The sequence below is a fragment of the Aplysia californica genome, unplaced genomic scaffold (genome assembly GCF_000002075.1).
Source record: "Aplysia californica isolate F4 #8 unplaced genomic scaffold, AplCal3.0 scaffold01303, whole genome shotgun sequence".
Classification (NCBI taxonomy): Eukaryota; Metazoa; Mollusca; class Gastropoda; order Aplysiida; family Aplysiidae; genus Aplysia; species Aplysia californica.
The window spans coordinates 74,704-79,557 of NW_004798573.1; the positions used below are offsets into that span (position 1 = coordinate 74,704).

General features: G+C 40.4%; 1 long non-coding RNA gene across 1 annotated transcript; it reads left to right on the forward strand.

Moving 5' to 3' along the window:
• Positions 1 to 20: 20 nt before the first annotated feature.
• LOC101856074 lies at positions 21 to 2,352 on the forward strand. Its single transcript, XR_221208.3, has 4 exons — positions 21 to 571; positions 972 to 1,091; positions 1,467 to 1,712; positions 2,188 to 2,352. It is a non-coding gene; the product is annotated as an uncharacterized LOC101856074 (long non-coding RNA).
• The last annotated feature ends 2,502 nt before the right edge of the window (positions 2,353 to 4,854 follow it).

Sequence of the window (4,854 nt, forward strand, 5' to 3'; positions counted from 1 at the left end):
ATCATTTTTCCTCTATCTTCTTCTTCTGATATCTGTATTCTAGATTCTTCTAGAGATGATGCTTTGTTATGATGAGAGAGCCGAGTCTAAAAGTTTTTATAATTTCGTTATGGTCACTCCGTTGTGACGTCTGTTAAGGCCTGGATCTACTTAAATCTAGATCTAGAGATCTAGTTTCAATGTCAGTTGCCAGCGTGGTTGGCTCCGAGATAGAAAGCTCGACTTCGAAGCCAAAGGTAATGGATTCGACCAAACTTCATGTCAGTTGACTTACACGCAAGTAGGACCTTGGTGTGCACACAGTAACTAATCAGCTAGATTCTAGATCCCGGTGCCCTCCTTGCAGCCACAGACAATATTTTTTCCACAAGGGCTAGATTCTATGCTATAGCAGTATGTGTTTTAATTTATAGATAGGCCTACCACACCTGCATGTATTTTTTTTAAATTTCAGATTCACAACAAAGTCAAAGTCTCGGAAGCAGCGGCAGTGAATTTGAGCCACCACCAGATCTAAAATCTGAGCCTGGAACCTTACGGGAGGACCAGCCCAATTCAGTGACAGCAGAAGGTTAGTAAGCTTCTAAATCTATGCCTTTAATTTCTGGTACCTTAGGGAAGGACCAGCCCAATTCAGTGACAGCAGTAGGTTAATTAAGCTTCTAAATCTTACCATTACTAGACTAGGCCTCATTTATTTTATGTGCATAAACTGGGAAATTTCCGTCTGAATAGCATAGAGATCGTCGTTTCTTCAATGCTCATGCACATTATTGTTGTACAATGCAGTATGACAGGCACACTGAAAAGGTTTTTCCTCTATCTCTCACTCTTCTGTTTTTTAAAACATTCTGTCCTGAGTTTTAATTCGTTTCTTTTATTTACATATAATATGTATTATAATGTAACTTAAACATCTTGTCTGAGTTGGATTCATTATTGCACGTTATAATCTTGTTCTCAATGTCCAGGTTCATCTTGCCGTGGGCTCATGAACCCTTTGGTGACTGGGCCTGCACAGGGAGGGGAGGACAACGATCCCAGCACATCCCAGGTGGAAACCGATGAAGCTTAGCTCGGACCTTTAGCTGGTTTGTCTCACTTTCCACATCATCCAGTGAATAAAAAGAGTACTTTTAAGTTTACTGGGTCATTTAAGATCTGTTTCCTTTCAAATTCCCCAGTTAACACGTTACTAAGCCATATTAATGGTAGTGTTTTGTTTGGGGGGGGGGGGGGGGTTGTGTTCTTACATTTGGGATTTTCAGAAAAAGAAATTGTTTTTAGAATTTTGAATTAGTTTCCAACTATTAGGACATACTGGGGGGGGTGGATCTTTTTCCAAAATTAAAATTTATGGGAATATGAAAATCTATCTTCACCACTTTACGGGAAAATTGTAAGGGAGAATGGGCGGCTCCGTCTGTAAAGTTACAAGTTTTTTTCCCCTTCCCTTTCCTTTTCAGCTCTTGAGTCTATCGAGGACCCACCCCGTACTTCAAACGGAAACGAAAGTGTTGCTGATGGTGCAATCAGCACTGTCGAGGAAGACGAGGAGCCACCAACTCCGATTAACCGAGACGAAAGTTTTGCTGACAGTGTAGTCAGCACTGTCGAGGAAGACGAGGAGCCACCGACTCCAGCTCCTTCATACGGAGTCGAAAGTTTTGGTGGTAGTGAAATCAGCACTGTTGATTTCAACAACACAGCAGGTTAGGCCCCTACTATTCAATAAGAGTGTGTCCCTGCCGTGTTATGCAAGTTGCATAAAAATGCTTAATTTTGTGTTTTTCGCTTTGTGTGCTGTTTTTAAACACATATGACCAACAAGCAATTATTTCATCTACTCTCAACATGGTCAGATAAATGTTTCTTTTCATTAAAAGTTACTTGTAGATACGTATTCGATAACCTATTAATAATGACAGAAATGCCACACGTTTTTCCCGCAGCGTATTTACTTTAACTGTTCTAATGTGAGTTCTATAGATGAATTACTTTGCTACACTACAAGTGGTTAGCAGGTAGCACTGGTAGCTTCTACTTTTCTCCTAAGATTCTGTTTTATCTGTCGTCTTGCTGTTTCCTGGCGCTGAATGACTGTTATAATGTCAGTGTTTTCCTTATCAATTCAACTACATTGCTACACATGAGCTTATTTTTCTTTATCTTTCTCTTTTTCTTTAGATGACCCTCTCCCTTCAAACCGCGGTAAAAGGAAACCAGCCCCTCACACCTGGAGACGCAGTGTGGCAAAGCATGCCCGATTGTTTTTGTACTTTGTTTATGACCATGCCTATCTTGTTTCTCTTGTTTTAGTAGAGGTTTTACAGCGCTAGCAAATGCATAAAGTCATTACTGAGTGCCAAGGGGTAGATGTCAACAGAGAAGTCCTTACAGGGAATCAGCCTTACTCTCTAGCTTCAACAGCACTAAGTTTGCTTCGACTATCATGGCACCCCGGAAATAGCGGGTCGCAAGAGTGTGACAAACATACAAAAGAAGTAGAGGCAAATGACGGTAGTAAGGATTAGGAAAGAAAAAGCAGCAGTTCCCTGTTGCAGTTCAGGCACACTTATGAGCTTGACATTGATGAATCAGTCCATTTACAATTCATCTGTGCATAAGAACAGATTAATGTCCCCCCTTTGAGAATGGCCTAAAGACACTTCAGTCAGTAGCACCGCCTGTGGGGTTTCTTGGTTCTCTTCCATAGATATTGTTATACTTATTTCCTATTTGGTTAATTTTCCACGAGCATTTTAACATTTTGGTTTTCATTGAGCACAATGGTCATTGCTCTTGCAGAAAACTCCCAAATATTTCAGTTTGTTTGAATTGTCGTTGAGTTGAGTTAATAAAGAAAGCACATCGACACGATAATACCTATGAATGATTGTCATGTTTATGAATGGCTGTCTTTAAAAAAAATATTATTGTATTTGTTGTGTCATGAATGTAATGTGAAATGTTTGACATCGTAAAACAATTTACCCTGTCAGGAAAAGTAATTTTATCTCTTTGTCTATTACTGGTACTATTATCCTATTTATTGTTGGTCACATCAGTGATCATTGGCAGCTGTCGCAAAACATTTCTTGAGGCCCTGCTCACCTTGTGAGATAATGCATTATGATGTATGTTGATTCTTTGCTTCTTTGTACCTGACACTGTGTGCAAATTATTGTACTCTGTGCTTTAATTCTTCATGTATAATAAAAGATATTTTTGGAGTCCTTTTTTACTTTACTCTTGCATTTTGTGTTATTCTTTTTACCATAGTAGAGAAATACGTACCTTAACATGTAGATCTAGATGTACACAATGTACTTGTGTGGGGGAGGTTGCTGAGTAGGCCTACTACAGCTGCTGATAGGTTCTTCTTTCCTAATATTATGTTTTATCTGTCTGTCATCTTGCTGTTTGGTTGGTGAGTGCTACTGGTAGGTTCTACTTCTAATCTAACACTAAATATCTGTCTGTCGTCTTGCTGTTTGGTTGGTGGGTGCTACTGGTAGGTTCTACTTCTGACCTAACACTTAATATATCTGTCTGTCGTCTTGCTGTTTTGCAGGTTGTTGGAGGGTGCTACTGCGCGGTAGGCTCTACTTCTGTTCTTTCATTGTTTTATCTGTCTGTCGTCTTGCTGTTTCTTTGCACTAAATGACCGTTATCGTGTCCATGTCCTTTATTTAGCAACTGAACTCGTGCTGTTGGCTGTTACTGTTAGTGTTAGTAAATCGTATTGTTCTTTCTGCACAGACGTATCTCTATACTTCAATGTAGACTCTACATTGATGTGTCCAGGTGTTGATCATTCCTGAACTTTGACTACCAATGTTATACAGTCCTTGCCGGCTTTAAGCACGGTCATCGTGAGAAATCATTTAGAAGCGTGCCTAATGCCGAAGCGTGCTTGAGTGCGAAGTAGATATAATTATAATCCAGAGATTTTCATGTTGAAAATTCCCTGTGCTATTTCTCTTTGTTTGTAAGTAGTGGTCGCACAAAAGTTTGTGCTGTTATTTTTACCCGCCATGGTCGTTTTTGTTTGTTTGTTTGGTTTGTTTTTGTTTTGTGGTCGAATGGGAAATGAAAACTTGATTTAGACGGCCAGTCACGATACAGCACACTAGGCCTACCCTACACACTGCCTGTGCGTACCACTGCCCGCTGTGCCACATTCATACCACAGCCTTCATCCCACCTGGCGCGTGATACATAATCAGGGTTATCCCGTTATCGGATAGCGAGGGGCAATAGGTGAAATCGCAGCCAGCCTCCTTTTCTGAGTTCTCGTCTCCCGGACTCTCTTTGTATTTTTTTTTTAGTCTGTGAAGCTTTGCCCTATGCTAGATCTAGATCCTATGTCCACGCGCATGGCTGTGTGCAACTCTGTCTTCCTCTCCGCACGCGTCATTTGTGTGTGTGAATGTGTGTCTCCATCATTAGCGTTCTTTGTGTTTCTCTTAACACATTCACTGCTGCGGTGTAGACTGTGTTTGAACTTCGATGGGTCATCGTGAAAGTATTGACTGTCTTGTAAATGAAGCGTGCCTGAAGCCGAAGTTACTGTGCTTAAAGGTGTGTAATAATATCCCAAAATTCGGTATGAGCTGTTTAGCGTGTTTTATGCCGGTGTGTTTAAAGCCGGCACGGACTTTACAAATTTTTACAAGCTTTTGATCAGCTCAAAGCTTCTTCTGAAGAAATATGGCATGGATAACTCAACGTAACAATAATAATATACATAAATATAGATCTAAATTGATCCACATTTTGGCCTAAGTCACCATTGACGGTAAAAACTCGGGGGCCGTTTTGGCCTAAGTCATTTCGCATTTTGGCCTAAGA